Source organism: Hippocampus comes, unplaced genomic scaffold (assembly GCF_001891065.2).
Source record: "Hippocampus comes isolate QL1 unplaced genomic scaffold, H_comes_QL1_v1.1 scaffold83, whole genome shotgun sequence".
Lineage (NCBI taxonomy): Eukaryota > Metazoa > Chordata > Actinopteri > Syngnathiformes > Syngnathidae > Hippocampus > Hippocampus comes.
Window position 1 is genome coordinate 1,038,235 of NW_017805281.1, and position 16,501 is coordinate 1,054,735.

The 16,501-nt window shown below is 46.4% G+C and overlaps 1 protein-coding gene across 1 annotated transcript in view; it reads right to left on the minus strand.

Moving 5' to 3' along the window:
* The window catches only part of LOC109516561 (protocadherin-1-like), a 112,255-nt gene that overhangs the window by 2,991 nt on the left and 92,763 nt on the right, over window positions 1-16,501 (minus strand). The gene's annotated exons all lie outside the window — the stretch shown is intronic.

Here is a 16,501-nt window from a genome sequence, read left to right on the forward strand (position 1 = left end):
GGGGGGGTCACAAAACACAACACACACTCAATAAGTCCCATTGGCATGGCAACAACAACAACAACCACCTGAAAACAAACTTTAATTAACTTCGTCTATAAAAACAGCTTTCCCAGGGGGGAGGACCCCCGGGGGTGCACAAGATTAAAACCGTAATAGTGGAAACATTTATAGAAAAAGTGGGATACGCGCACCTCCATTGGGCACTCTCCGGGTGGTGCCCAAGATTAAAAACGCCACAAGATGCTTTGTGGTAAACATTGATGTGTTTTCACTCCCAAGTTTATTAAAAAAAAAAATAAAAAATAGAGAGTTTGAATTATGGCTATTTGGGGGTGCGGGGAGGGGGCAGTTGGGGGTTTATCGTGCGCCAACAGGGGTTTTTGAAAATGATGCGCGTCATGAAACACTTTCTTGACGCTCTAATACGACATACAATGTTGGCATTGTAGCTGGACCACACATTGCTTTCATGTATATTTTGATATGGATGTGCTGGAAATGTAAGTGCAACAACTCAGTTTTGTTGTTGGCAGGGGGTGCGTTATGCAAAATGAAGAGCGCGATCGATTAAACCGTTGATTTCCGTCAGGATTTTAAAAGTGGGTGCATGGCTTCAAAAGTTGTGTTAAGGCCGTTCTGTGATGTAAAATTATTCAAAAATCAACCTTTAAATGTTCAACAAGTTCTGGTAGGTGGTTTTGGAGGGGAGGTTGTGGCGCTAGGGTAGGGGTGCGCCGACACTGTCGGGTGTTTAAAGGATGCGTGTGGCTTCAAAAGTTTTGTTGTGGCTATTGTACAAAGTAAAATCAGGGAAATAAAAGTCATGCTCCACAGGGTTTGTTGAGCTGGTTTCAGCGGGAATTGTGGCGGCGAGGTTCGGGGGTGCGCCAGCGCTTTCCGGATTGTTAAATGGGGTGCATGAACAAAGCCAATTAGTAGCCCAACAGGAAGAAGAAGAAGGGAACCAGCGATGTTCGGGGGGGAAAAGCGGGAGAAGAAAGAGTGAGGAAAAGGTCAGTGAGGCAAAAAAGGCAAATGTGAAACGCGTATGCAGAAAGTAACCTTTCTCTCCGCACGCGTGACATTAGATCATTCTCTAATATCTGCGGGAGAGGCGGTGCGAGGCGAGGGGGGTGCGCCGGGGTTCTGTCCTGGCGCGAGATGGCAGGCGGGAAGCGAGCGCGTGCGGGCGCATGCGAGCGAGCGCTGCTGCTGACTCGACCAACACATTCACTCACACCTTTCTTATTCCTCTTTTTATTATTCCTGCTCGCTGATGTACGGTTGGTTGGCGCTTCCTGTGGAAAAAGGCGGCAAAATGTTGAGTCATGAACTCGGCTTTTCTTTCATTTTGCATTTGGTTCCAAAAATAGGACTTCTATTCTGTTCTTTGAGGCCAGCCCTTTAAAATGTCCTCACCGAGAGGTGCAACTATGAATCGATTAATCGACGAATAATCGATACTCTGAAAAGCAAACACTCAGATATAATCTTATTTAATTTGCTTTTCCAGTGATCCCTCGCTATTTCGCGGTTCGTTTATCGCGGCTTCGGTGCATCGCGGATTTTTTCAAACATATTCATAAAAAAATATATAATCATAATAATATATATATTTTTTCATATACATGGAGTACAGTACTGCATAATAATATTTATATTTTTTCATATACATGGAGTACAGTACTGTATATGTTGCTCTATGTGACTCGCTGTTGTTTTGCAGCTTCTCACGGACTGTTTGTGGACTTTTTGCGGACTTAAAAAAAATACGTTTTTTTAATTTTTTTTTTACCTGTATGTTAATTGGTCGCTACTTCGCGGATTTTCGTTTATCGCGGGTGGTTTTGGTCCCCATTAACCGCGATAAATGAGGGATTACTGTATGTTCATTTTATTGTAATTTTTTTTTAAAGTTGTATGAGTGAAGTGTCTTACATTTAGTATCCTACCTATTTCTGAGGAAAATCTTTCGTTGCAAACGTATCTTGAGCGGGTTCGTAATAAGCCCAATATTTCAGTCTAAACCAAAATGACCGCATGTGGAAGTCACCCCTGTAGCCCCGCCCCTTACAGGAAGCAGGAAATGCTCCATTATAGCTGTCTGGGTGCTTCACTGTTGTGGGTGTCTTTTCGTGGGCCAGTGTCGCGCTTTTCTGCGCTCACCCCAGTGGCACACGCACCCGCCCCCATGCCCCAAAGTTCCTCACTACGACGGCCCCTCTCTCACCGCCACATAATCCGGTGTGCCACCGCTATTGCCCAAACTAATTAGAGGTACCAAATGGAAATTATTTCCAGATCACCATCTGACATTTCACGCCGTCGACTTGAGTAAAGGAGCTGCAACCGGACGCTGGCCATCCCACCGCCTGCTGCTCCTCCTCCTCCTCCTCCTCCTCCATTTTTTTTTCACAGACGTAAATTTATCTTAAAAGCAAGAAGACATCAAACGTGTTAAATATGGAAATGAAAGAGTGCGCCACTTGACACCGCCTTCAAAAATACCCCTTTCACTCCTTAAATGAATTTAACCAACACCAAAAATGTTCTCTTTTTTTTTGTTTTTTTTTAAGTGACATTTTGAATCACCTTTCACACAGAGATTCTGCATTGAGTCATAAAATTGTGTGTGCGTTTTTCAGACAAATTGGGCCTATCCAGGCAGTGAAAGAATATCCAGCATTGATCAGCCTGTGCCTTTCACACAAGCAACACCGTGTCCCAGAGTACTGCTTTTCACACAGAGATTCTGTTAAAATGGTGCACCAGATTTGTGAAAGTAGATCCCAAATCTGTCATCCTGTGCCTTTCACACATATTCCAGATTTAACAGAGTGACAGGTGGGTCACTCTTCTGTCCCAGCAACAGTGTTTCCCTTCTCACAGAGATTTTCAAAAATGCCATATCCGAGCTGTAAAAGTATACCCACAATTTACCTTTCGCACAGAACTCAGTCAAGGGAGATATTGCCACACCTTTCACACAGCAGTCCAATAATTAACAACAAAGGGATAGGAGAGGTAAGCGTCAGAGTTTAAATTTTGGTGATTACGACATGACACCGTTTCCCTTTCACACAGAGGTTCTGAGAAAATAATAATAATAGTTTGAGATCTGGGATTTTTCAGCCCGTGCCTTTCACGCAGCACTCAAAACAAAACAAGCTGGGAGAAGTGAGTGTCAACTACGCCGCCACTGAAAGAGCAAGCGCAGCTAAATGGTGAACGGGAGCTGTCCTCGGTGCTGAAAACTTCTCGCGATCTATTCTTGCGCTTTGCATGCACAGCAAACTTCAATAAAAGTGGGGGGGGGGCGGGAGTTGTTTAAAATAAAAACATTTTGTCACCTTGGACGCAGCTGACTTCTTGTGGTGCAGAGAGAAAGAGAGAGACATCATTTTGGTAGTCCCCATTTGCATCCTCGTGTTGAAAGCCACCAGAAAAATTAACTTCAATTGACTTCAACGAATGAAGAAAACGTTGTTTTAAATTTCTATTTCAGTACTTGCAAGTCAAGTAAAGACACTCTTTTCTTGTCTGCTGCTTCATTGGACCACAACGTGAAAAAATAATTACACAGTAGATTTCGGATATAGCGGCCCGGTGTCCAGTGGTTTGCGCGTCAGCCTCACAGTGCCGAGGTACAGGGTTCGATTCTGGCGCCGGCCTTCCTGCGTGGAGTTTGCATGTTCTCCCTGTGCTTGCGTGGGTTTTCTCCGGGTGCACTGGTTCCCTCCCACATACCAAAAACATGCATGGCAGGCTAATGGAACACTCTAAATCGTCCCGAGGTGTGAGTGTAAGCGCGCATGGTTGTTCCTTTCTGTGTGCCCTGCGATTGGCTGTTCAGGGTGTCCCCCACCTACTGCCCGAAGACAGCTGGGATCGGCTCCAGCACCCTTGTAAGGATAAAGCGGATCGGAAAATGGATGGATGGATGGGTTTCGAACATATTTTTTTTTCAAGATAATTAAAGTGTTACTTTTGAAAAGTAATCACATCCTCTTTTCACTCAGGATTAATGCTTTTTATGCACCCTAAATTTGGCACGACATTAATGTTGATGGAGTTCTCTACTTTTAATTGGCCAACGCACGGTGAGACATTTACGAAGAATGCTTATTGATGACTAAATAAGCGCTGACTGAGCAGCACTCCACCACCAAGTGACGGCGACGCTCTGGTTTCCGTCGTTTCATCCCGTCTTCACTTCCTGGTTGTTGTGATCATCTTTCACAGATGCCCCGCCCCCTCCACAGCGACATCGTTGTGCAGGCATTGTGTCGCGGGGTCACATTAGAACTGCGCCTTGTCACTCTTTATTCTCACTTCAACAACTTTTGTAGGGATTTAATTAGCCGGCAATTACTTAAAGGACGCAGGGACGACGAGGACGAAGGGGAGAAAAAGTTGGAGGGAAATGAGACAGAAGGAGGTGGGGGGAATGGGCTCGGTGGTTCTTTTATGCGTCACGTTTGGCAGTAAATGGAGAAGACGGGAATTTTTTGGCAAAAGAAAGAATATGAATATGAGAATGAAAAAAGTGGAATATTGGACACCCCTTCCAAAAACACGATCATCCCCATTTCTGAACTTAATTTCTAAGACTTCTGAAGGGGAAAAAAAAAATCTATGTTTGTTTTCTGTGTTTTGTTACGAGCTATTTTCAGCCCCTTTTACACAACGATCCAGCAAAAATGGTTGTTGATTCAGGAGTTCTTCCTTGTGCCTTTCACACAGAACAGCAAAAGGGTAATTAAAAAAAAAAACAAGGATAAGTTGAATTTAATGGACAGTGTGAAATGGGCTTTCATTATGCTTTTAGTGTCTTTTTGCTATTCCCCTTTCACACAGATGTTGCAAAATGACACATTCCCGGTCCGACTTTGTGCAAATTGCCTTTGACACAGGCACTACACCAGCCTCTGTGATACCTGTGAGAGGACCTCAAAAGCCAGAAAGGTGCCTTGGTCCCTCCCCTCTATGCCAGTACCTTTCACAAAATACAGCACATGTAGGAAAAAAAAAAACTAAGGGCTGTCTGAAAGGAGCTTTTCTGTCAAGTGAGCTTCACTACACGCATACTATGTCTGAAGGTGGAAAATTAACATCAATCCAAACCATTCGGTGTTGGTACAATTTATTGTAAAAAAAAAAAATAATAATAATAATTCAATTAAATGTTAAATTATGGGTGGCTGTTTAAACTTCACACCCCCCATTCCTGCTTTGCGTTGATGCTCTTTCACACAGGCACTCATCGACCTCTGATACTACCTCAAAAAAATGAGAACTTGCCTTTATGTTGCTACCATTCACACCGAACATCAAACTGATGGTTCAAAACAGAAAAAAAGAAACTTTTGTTGGCAGTGTGAAAGGGGCTTTTTCGTTAGCTTCACTTCTCATGTCCTAAATTTGAGGGTGGAAAATTTAAGTGTTGGTGCTGTGATTGGGGAAAAATGGTGAGTGTTTTAAAATGTCGCATGTGAGAGGGCCTTTGAAACTTCTTTTGTCTCTCACTTTATGTCGATACCTTTTGCGCACTCCAGCTACACAAAAGGGAAGAGGAATAATGCTTTTGGAGGCAGTGTGAAAGGTTGTCAGAGGACAAAAAAAAAAGTGTGAAAAATGATGCGTGGTTGTTAAACTTCACACCCCCATTCACCCTTTTGGCTAATCCCCTTTCACACACACACACGGACCTGTCTCTGTTATGCCTCTGATATGACCTGAAAAGCCAGGGAATTGTCATGGTCTCTTGCCTTTGTGCCTCCTGCCTTTCGTACAGAGCAGCCACATTGGGTAAATCGGGCTGTGACGGGCAGCGTGAAATTTAGATTGTCCCTTGTGAGGAGATGCATTCCGTGCATGTGTGTGTGTGTGTGTGTGTGTGTGTGTGTGTGTGTGTGTGTGTGTGTGTGCGCATTAGCTGCTCGGGTTTTGTAGCGTTTTGTATTTTAGTGTTTGTGAAAGAATCGGACAGAAGGCGCCTGGAGCGAAATCAAGTGCAATAACGCTGTTGCAGCTTCTCCAGCGCATAAATATTTGACCACTGCGAGGAGTGTGTGCGTGTGTGCGCGCGTGCGTGTGAGAGGTCTTTAAAGCTGCAAGGGTTAGCTTTGCTTTAAATTCACGAAAAAAAAAAAAAATTAAAGTGTGTCTTCAGGATACTCACACATAGACACGTACAGGTATGGATGTGTTCATCCTTCCATTTTTTTTGTTGCTCGTCCTCCTGAGTTTGAGCCCGAGTGTATCGCCCGCTGCTTTGAATGTAGATCCTGAACTGATCGTCGGCCAATCGCAAGTCATATATACGTAGGCTACCAATCACTAATACACACACATATCAACATTTGAGTGTCTCCAATAAATTTGAAATGCATTTTTGAGAGGGGGGGCGGTGGGGAGATTAATAAATTCGCAGCAGACTAGTGGCTGGTCAATGGAAGAACACTCATAAAGTCGATAAACAATAGACCAGTCACCACAGTTCCAAAGACAAAATGCATGATCATCTCTGATGCAACGGCGATTGATGGTGCGTAATGGAAAGATGCACACACGTTTTTCTGTTGTATCACACGAGAGTGGAGGTGTTTCAGTTTTGGATTTCAGATGAATTTTCTGTCATTGAAACACTTCAAACGGTGTGCTCATCCTTCGGAAGGCGATTGATGACGTAGTAGTAGTAGTAGTGGAGACATGCATTTTTTTTTCGATTTGTTCCGACGAGTTTTAAATCCATTTTGCCCCCGTTGAAACGATGACACAATGGTGCCATGGTGATCTCTCAGACATGATTACACAGCGGCAATTGATGGCGCGTAATGAACACCAGTGCACGGTTTTCTGTTGTATTCCATGAGCGTGGAGTGGTTTTCATTTTTCAATGAATTTTCTCTCGTTGAAGAAACAAACATTGTGGTCTCTCAAAGGGGCCACTGATGTCAGGTAATGGCCACGTGTGCCCATGATGTTTCCCTTGTGTCATTTGATGGCAGTTTTGGTTTTTGGCTTTCAGAAAAAGTTTTCTAAGCATGAGACTAAATGGCATCATCACGCAATGGCGATTGATGGCCAGTAAGGGACGCCTGTGCACAATATATACCATTGTGTCAAAAAAGAGTCCGTTTTATTTTTTGTCCACAAATCAATCCGTTTTCTCCCAGGAAAACATGTCAGACGACAAGGAAGAGGAATGCCCAACGTGTGATGACTGATTTGATGATTTATTTATTTATTTTTTTTCACTTTGGAGCCAGTTTTCTGTCATCGAAACATTTCAGAGGACAAGGGCTGATTACTGGCACATGATTGACACGTGCGCACATTTTTTGCTGTTATATCTGCAACAACAGTTAAGAAGTTTTCGTTTGGCATTTCTTTTTAATCAGTTTCCACTCATCCAAGCACTTTTTGGCCGATTTATGCCGCATGACGGACGTATGCGCACGTTGTTGTTTTCCCGTCATGTCATACGAGCGCATCGGAGCTGTCATCGCGTTGTAGAGTAAAAGCGCCGTTGGCGTTAACATGCACATCAAAACAGGAAGTGCCACTCTCGCTGGAAATAAGTGACCCCCCCCCTCCCCCTGCACCCCTGTCCCCGTCAGAATGCGCGGCGCCCGCTCCTGCCTGAAAAGAAGAAGAAGAGGAGGGAGGAGGGGGGTGGCTGGGGGAGGGGTGGGGGAGTGGTTGTCATCCCTGCGGTCCGGTCCTACTATGACAGGAAAATTCAATTATCCAACAAAAGTGAATAAATTTGCAGAGCCGGCGCCCGCGGCGGGAAAATCTCCCAGGATGCATCGGGGAGCAGACGGGGACGGGAGGGGCCAAGGGGACCAGGGGACTCATTATTGGGACGCCGCCATCTTGGAATTTTGCTGAAAGAAAAGAAGACCCACAGTGCGAGAGTGAAAACTTCTTGACAGGCAGGGGGTGAAGTCATCTACAAAGAAGTGAAAACGTCCTCAGTGACAGGAAGTGAGGTCATCCGCAAGGACGGGAAAACTTCCTGATGGACGTGGATGTGACATGACGGAAATGGAAATTAAAACTTCCCAAGTGACACGAAGTGATATACTCTCCAAGAAGTTCGACATGGACAGGAAGTGGAACGATCCACATGAAAGCAGGAAGCGTAATTTCCCGAAAAAGAAATAAAACGTGATATAATCTACAGCGTGGGAGAGTATTCAATAATCTGGAAGGATGGAAAGTTTCCAAAAATTGAGGAAGGGAAATGATCTCCACTATGTAGAAACTTCCACATCGAAAGGAATTGATGGACCAGCAAGCAAGAAGTGCAATTCCCAACAAGGAAATGGGAGGTGCAACGATCCACCATGTAGCTACAAAAACGCAAGCACAAGACCCCCCCCCCCCCCCCGCAAAAAAAGATCATCTTCTTGGGCGAAATGGGGAAAGCGTTAAATTATGAGTGAGTTCCTTTCTCACAACTTCCTGCACCACCGCAGACATCGACATCACACGACGCACTCATTAACACACACACACACACACACACACACACACACACACACACACACACACACACACACACACACACACATACACACACAAACACACACAACAACGTGCATACATCAAGAACATGAAGAAGTGATTTTCTTGGAAGCGTTCCAGTAAAGTTCTGTCAAAAAAAAATAAAAATCCCGTGAGGAAGTTGACTTGGAGGAAGCTTTAAACTTCCTGGAGAACCACCGACAATAGAGAGAACTTTCCAGAACTTCTGTGCAAATCCATCTAAGTCTTCATCAAAAACAGTGTGTGTGTGTGTGTGTGTGTGTGTGTGTGTGTGTGTGTGTGTGTGTCTGTGTGTGTGTGTGTGTGTGTCTGTGTGTTATTGTGTAATGCAAACACATTCAGATCTTACGTGTGACAGTGCCGTTCAAACTAAAATCTTGATCACCCAAAAAAATCCCACTCTGTTCACATGGGGACATGCGATTCAAAGAAGCACGCACTACACACACACACACACACACACACACACACACACACACACACGCACGCACGCATGCAGTGCAAAGTTGGTTGGTGAATTGCGGCTTTGTGTGGTTATCTAAGAGCAGATAAAAGAGGAAGTTGTTATCTGGTCGGGGCGGTGTTCTCTCGTGTTCTCGGCGTGAAATGAACGAATAAGGCGGAGACGTGCTAAATGTGACGGCGCCCCGGGGCTCGCGTTGTCCACAACGCGATGTGGCGCCACATCGCCGTCACGTGGCCCGCACTACATTCACAAGCTCGAGTGGAACCAAAAGTTTGGAACCGAGAAACGTCACTCATGCTGCCTCTGCGTGGAAGTGTGTGTGAGAGCGAGTGAGAAAATGCATACAGTGTGTGTTTGTGAGAGAGAGATCTGGATATATGATTGTGTGTGGAGACAAATGTGTGTTGCAAGCAAAATTGTGCACGTCTGTCAATCTGAGAGAAAAACAGGGTGAGGGTACGTGAGTGAGCGTGTGTGTGTGTGAGAATGAAAGTGTGTGTTTTTGGGAGAGGTGGTGACATGTGAGTGTGTGAGTTTCGTGAGAGTGCGTGTGCCTGTGAATGTGAGCATGTGAGTGTGTTGTGTGAGAGTGCATATTTTTGATTTAGTGTGAGTCCATGTATGATGCGTAATGAGAGTGTACGTGAATGAGAGTGAATGTGTATGTGATCAGTGTGTGTCTGAGTTTGTGAAAGAGAGGGTGTCGTGCGAGAGTAAGAGAATCTGAGTGCGCGTTTGTTAGTGGGAGTGACAAGTGAGCGCATGAATGCAGTGTATGTGTGTGAGAAAGAGTGTGTGTTGAGAGCGCGTGCGCCTGTTTGTGAGTGTGAGCATGTGAGTGTGGTGTGTGAGAGAGAGCTTTAGTGTTAGTGTAAGGGGCTCTGTGCGTGTGTGTGTGTGTATGTGTGTGTGTGTTACAGTTTTGAGAGAGGTTTTGCAAATGAAGGAAGGCATGTGTGTGTTGTGGGAGAAATGGTGTATCTTGGAGATTTGAGAGACTTCCCATGTATGTGTGAGAGTGTTTGTGTGGCATGTGAGACAATGTTTTTGAGTTAGTGTGTGTGTGTGCGTGCGTGCGTGCGTGCGTGCGTGCGTGCGTGCGCGTGTGTGTGTGTGTGTGAGCAAGAGGGAACGCGAGTGTGTGCGCTTTTGTGAGAGAGCGAGTACAGCACCCAAGGTGTGAAATGGAATTTGTGGCTTTTGGCCTTTTGGGAATGAGCGAGCACCATGTACCTTTCATGACGCTCAAAATCTTCATGCTGGTGTGAATCATCATCATCATCATCATCATCAACATCATCAACATCATCTGGCACCACTCCCAGCCTGATCTCCCTTGCATCTTCGCGCCCCCGCTCTCATAGTCTCCCCTTTGTAAGAGATCCCGGCCCAGTGCGCGACGAGGCACTCGGCTAGGAGGCGGAGACAGCCTCATTTGCATACGTAACGAGGCGAACAAGGAAAAAAGGAAAATAAAAGGATTTGTTCGCATCGGGTTTGAGGGATTTTTTTTTTCACTTCCCTGTGGCGGTTTTGATGGCCGTCCAGGAAGCCGGCGGGAAAATTCTTTGCTGTTTATGCACACGGCGGCGGCGGGGGAGGAGGAAGAGGAAGGTTACGGTCATCCCGTCGGCTTCTTCATCCTGCCGGGTAAATCTTCCAGCGTTAAATGTTGAAGATAAAAACAATAACAACAACAAAAAGGGGCCCCTGCCTGTGTTCCCATTTTTTTTTTCCCCCTGCAGAATTCAGCGGGATATATAACATTTTTTTGCTGCCTAATCTGTGATGCAAAAGAATTTACAGCGTGAAGCCGAGCCGTTATCTCGCTCACGCAGCACGAGAGCGAGCGGGAGAAAAGGCGCGAGGCGGCTGAATAATGAATCAAACACGCTCCCGCCCGCGCCGCACACATTTCCCGCAGCTCCCGTTAAATATTGAGTGGCCCCCTTTCACGCACGCGAGGAACCGCGGTGACGTGTCGAAATCCACAACGATGAGCGGCGCGACCCGTCCTCGACTTTTTACCCCGCTTTTTCTGAATGCGTTCTGCCCTGTTTCAACTTTTCCGACCAAACGAGAAGCTTGGTTGACCCCCCTTTACAACTACCCCTTTGTGTGTTCGGTGTGAAAGGAAAAGGTGGATAAATTCCACTTGTCCCTTTTCATGCAGTGGCTTTACAAATGCAGGTGTGGAAATGGGGTACAAAAAAAAAATGGAAGCATGTCGTGAAGTTTCTTCCTGATACTTCGTCGTAGCTGCCATACCACCTCCGAAACCATCCTGGTAGGTGAGAATTCTGCAGGTCAACTTCAACCTCCCCATTCTGTGTCTACCTTTCACGCTACTTTCAACAAGGGGGTGGTCATAAAGTAGCCCCTTTTCACATGTTGCGCATCTGATCATTTCTCTGAAGTTGGGGGGGTTTTGAATTGACCCTTCACGCAGGTCAATTACCCCTGCGAAAGGAGGGGTGGTGAGAAAAGATCCTTTTCACACAAAAACAGTCCTGCATCTGATACTTTCTCAGAAGTTGGGAGGTTTTGGAAACTACCTTTCACGCAGATCAATAACTCTGGAAAGGTTCAGCATCGAGGGGCAGCGAGAAAGTCGCCCCTTTTCACAGACACACAGTCCTGCCTCTGACCGTATTGCAAAATTGAAAAATGTGTGGGTGGATTTAAACAACCGATTCTCGATCTACCTTTCATGCAGCTCAGGGGGACAAAAGTTTGGTTTTGAGGGTCATTGAGAAAGCAGCCCCTATTCACACACATTCTCCCTCTGCTACTTTCTCAGAAGTCAGTAAATGAGGTCGTGGATTTCAACCGCCCTTTTAGAGTGTACCTTTCACGCAGAGCGACTACTCACAGGAGTACGCCTTCAAGGGTCAGTGAGAAAGCAGCCCCTTTTCACCCATTGACAGTTCTGCCTCTGCTAATTTCTACGAATTCAGCAGTTGAGATTGCGGATTTCAACGGCCCATTTCGAGTCTACCTTACACGCACACCAACCACTCGGGGGTCAGTAAGAAAATAGTCCATTTGCACACAGCCCTGACAACGATACGACCTCTGAAGTCACACTTCAACCACCCGCGCGGTCCACTTTTAACGCAGATCAAAGACTCAGGGGGAAAAAAAAGCGAGAAAAAAACTTGAGAATCAAATCTTTCAAAAGTGTGTATGTTTTAGTGTGTCCTTTTATTGTGTGTCTGTGCATATGTTGAAATTGTTCATTTCTTTTATTTTTTTTGGGTGAAATAGTTCTGTGTGTTTGTGTGTGTGTGTGTGTGTGTGTGTGTGTGTGTGTGTGTGTGTGTGTGTGTGTGTGTGTGTGTGCGTGTGTTGCGTTTTGAGCACGCCAAGTGTGTGTATTGATTTTGGGTTTACTGTGTCCTATTTTTCCTTCAGTCATGTATGTGTGTGTGTATATATGTGTTATGTGTGTATTTCAATTGTTTCCCAGTGTGTATATGTTGCGTATATTTAAAATAATGTGTGTATTGACCGTGTGTTTTCCCCATCATTCATGTGTGTGTTCTTCGTGTATCGCAATTGCGATCATATGTTGTATTTATTTATTATTTTACTATTTTTCTATTAGTGTGCTGCGTGCAAGACTGCCCCCTGTGAGCTAAATTAAAATTGCAGCCATTAGTGTGAAGCGCGCGAGAAAGACTTGACAGTGTTCGGATTCAGAAGAGAGGCAAAAACATCCGAGTGACTCTTTGCGCTTCATTAAACACGCACACGCACACACGCGGACCCCCGGGAAGTCTCAAGTCAGCCAGCAAGGGTCAAAGGGCACCAGGAAATGGACAGGAAGTGGACCGTGGAGGGACAGGGCTGGTGTCTGAGAGAGCGACACAACTGGAGCAGAACAACATGGACCCTCTGGACACACACACACACACACACACACACACACACACACACACACACACACACGCACACACACACACTCACATCATCACATCCCTTAAGCCAGCAAATGTGAGTGATGTGATGCGACGTCCGACGCGTCCATTTGCAGTCGACAGGGCTGGGAGGCTTTGGCCCCGCCCCCCAGCGGCAGCGGCTCGGCCAATCCGACACCGGCGGCTATGAGAGAGTTTAGTGACTGGAGAGTCAGATGGCAAATCAGAAGGTCGGAGAGATCTAATTTCGCTTCTTGCCGAAACAAGTGTGTGTGCCTTTTGGTTTCAACACTTTGAATGTGTGAGCATTGCGTTTTAACTGTTTCTATATGTGTGGGCGTGTGTGCGCACAAGTGTGTATGAGACTGCACACGTGATGCCCGGTGTGAGAGTGTTTCAGTCTGTTTGTGCAGTTGTGTTTCAATTGCGGATGTCTTTTGTCTTACAATTTTTGTGTGGGTGTGCGTATGTGTACACGTATGCAGTGTACTGCGACTGTGATGCTGTGCTCGCGCGTGCGTGCGTGCGTGCGTGCGTGCGTGCGTGCGTGTGTGTGTGTGTGTGTGTGTGTGTGTGTGTAGTGTGTTTGGGTTTGTGTGTGCCTGACTTGCATTGAAACTGTTTTGATGTGAATGAATGTGAGCGTGTGTGCTCACTCAAGCGTCTGTTCCAATAGGACTGTGATACTGTGTGTGTGTGTGTGTGTGTGTGTGTGTGTGTGTGTGTGTGTGTGTGTGTGTGTGTGTGTCTGCGCGTGCACTCTCAGTGTTAAACTGCAGCCGTGCTCAGCATTACAAATAATGTAAACAATTATTTGCCCTTGCACCTCGTGTGTGTGTGTGTGTGTGTGTGTGTGTGTGTGTGTGTGTGTGTGTGTGTGTGTGTGTGTGTGTGTATGCATACACTATAGTCAGTGACACCAGTGACCCATGTTGGCCTCAGTGAGTTTTTATCTGTGCTTGTGTGACCCGAATTGTAAATACAGCATCCCGCACCAAGCTGTGTGTGTGCGTGTTTGCGTGTGATATGAATTATGAGCATCAGCCTCCCCGTGACCCTGATGCATGTCCATGCAGAATGACTTTGTATGGTGCATATCAATGCGCATGTTATCTCTTCAGTGTGTGTGTTTGAGTGTGTGTGAGGTTAATTGAGGGGAGGCGTTTTAAGAGTTGCCCGGGGAGATGCGCACCGCCACTGCTGCCGTCCACTCATTGTCTATTCAGCGCTATGCTCTGGACCAAAAAAAAAAAAAAAAAAGCGGAGCTCCAGGTGGATGGAGGTTGGGTGTGTGTTTGTGGAGAGGGGGTCGTCGCTTCACGTCGACCCGCAGAGCAGCACTCGTGACTGGGCCGAGCAGGGCAAGCGCGAGCCCCTCTGCTGGAGCTCAGACGAGAGGCTAATCCTTCCACGCGGAGGAGGCGTTAATATCTGAGGATGAAGTGGGGGGAAGACGGCGCTATTTCATCCTGCCGAAACACTTTCACACCACTTGACTTTCCGCTGCCGTGTCACGCAACCGTGCGAAAGGCACCGTCACAGAATGGGGGGCAAAGGCAATTTCCCCTGCCTCTGATGCGGTATCAGTTTCATTACATCCGTAATGGTAGCGTGTGCATTTTTTTTAACCCCTGAAGAAAACACACGAGATGACGGAACTATTTGTGGATTGCGGGGAGAGGGTGCTATGTTCTCTCTGTTGTCCAATAAGAACTTGAGGTTATGAATTTGTTTCATGACACCACCTTTACTAAACGGCAAGTAGCTTTGCAGTGAGCAAATGGAGCCTATGTTAAAATGCGACGTATGCTTTCCGATATTTCCCACTTTGTTCAAGTCACTTTTTAAATAATGTGCACCACATTGTTGTTGTGTGCGCGCCACGTTCCAGTCTCTCCACATAAGTTAGCAGGGCGCTCCCTTGCTATTGGTCAATTCAGAAGAACCAATCGAAGGACCACGGAGGACATGTCACCCGAATGTGGCAAGACGAGCAAAAATTCTGACTTGCCAGACTTTCCTCGTCATCTCCGAGCATGTCACACGAGGCGGGCCGGCGACGCGCCGAGATAACTTTGCGCCGCTCAATCTGCTCTCGGCTTCTGCCGATCTTCCTTCTGTCCTCGAGATCGTCCCCGCTCTTTTCAAGATCCGCTCAAGAACTTCTCACATTCCTCTTTTCAACTCTTGATAGCTTTCTGCTAGTTTTCTGAAGCTCTCTCTCTCTCTCTCTCTCTCTTGCTCTCTCCCCAACATCAGCCCGCTTTTTTATTTCCATCCCTTCTCTTGTCTATTCTTCTATTCTGGAGCTTATCCCTGCTCCTACTGTGAAACACCTCGAGAACTTGCCTCGCTTTTCTCTTCCCCTCTTGATCTCCACGATATGTTCTTGATCTCTTTTCCCCTTTACACCCCCCCCCCATCTCTCTCGATATTCCCTCTCACCTCTGGTTCTTCTCCGTCTTTCTCCATCTTCCTTCTCCCAATCTTTTCTTCTCTAAATCGATCTCCCGCTCCAGATCCTCCATCTCCTCTAGATTTGTTTCACTTCCGTCCTCGATCTATTTGCAATCCTGCTTCACCTTGAGATGACCTGCCTGACATTTAAAATCCTTCTCTTCTCTAGATCTCCGTTTTGTTTTAGATTTCCCCTCTGCTTCCGTGCATCTCTTCTGTCTTCTCGCTCTCGATTCTCCTTCATCTCTCCACTCTGCTCCCCCGGATCTCGTCTTTTTTTTTTTCCGTCTTCAATCACAGCTTACCTCTTTTCTCCGCCAGATCCTTTTATCTCTTCTCTAGATTCCTTCCTTTCTCCTCCTCCGTCTACACGAAACAAGTCCAACGTCATATTTACTCATGTCTCCTTCCCCCTCCTCCGTCACACTCTCATATCTCTCCTCTCTCATTTTCTCCACAGGTGACCGCCGAGGCACTGTGAGCGTGTGACCGTGTGTGTGTGTGTGTGTGTGTGTGTGTGTGTGTGTGTGTGTGCGCGTCTATCGCGTGTGCGGGAGTGCGTGTGAGTGCGTGTTCCGGGGAAGTGGATTATCATGGTGGTCTGCAGGAGTTGCCGGCAGCCGAGCAGAAAGCTTTAATGAGAAGTCGCTGTTTACTAGGGACAGACTGGGACACCGCTCACACACAAACACACACACACACACACACACACACACACACGCGCGAGCGTGTGCGAGCGGGCACTTGAAGCACACACTGTAACTATTGCAGTAATGGAGGTTGGAAGGTTCCTTCTACAAACTAGTCGGCTCTGTGTTTCCTCATTAAGGAGGACAGTCAGGACAGTTACAAAGGCGTGCGCACACAAACACACACACACACACACACACACACACGCGCGAGCGTGTGCGAGCGGGCACTTGAAGCACACACTGTAACTATTGCAGTAATGGAGGTTGGAAGGTTCCTTCTACAAACTAGTCGGCTCTGTGTTTCCTCATTAAGGAGGACAGTCAGGACAGTTACAAAGGCGTGCGCACACAAACACACACACACACACACACACACACACGCGCGAGCGTGTGCGAGCGGGCACTTG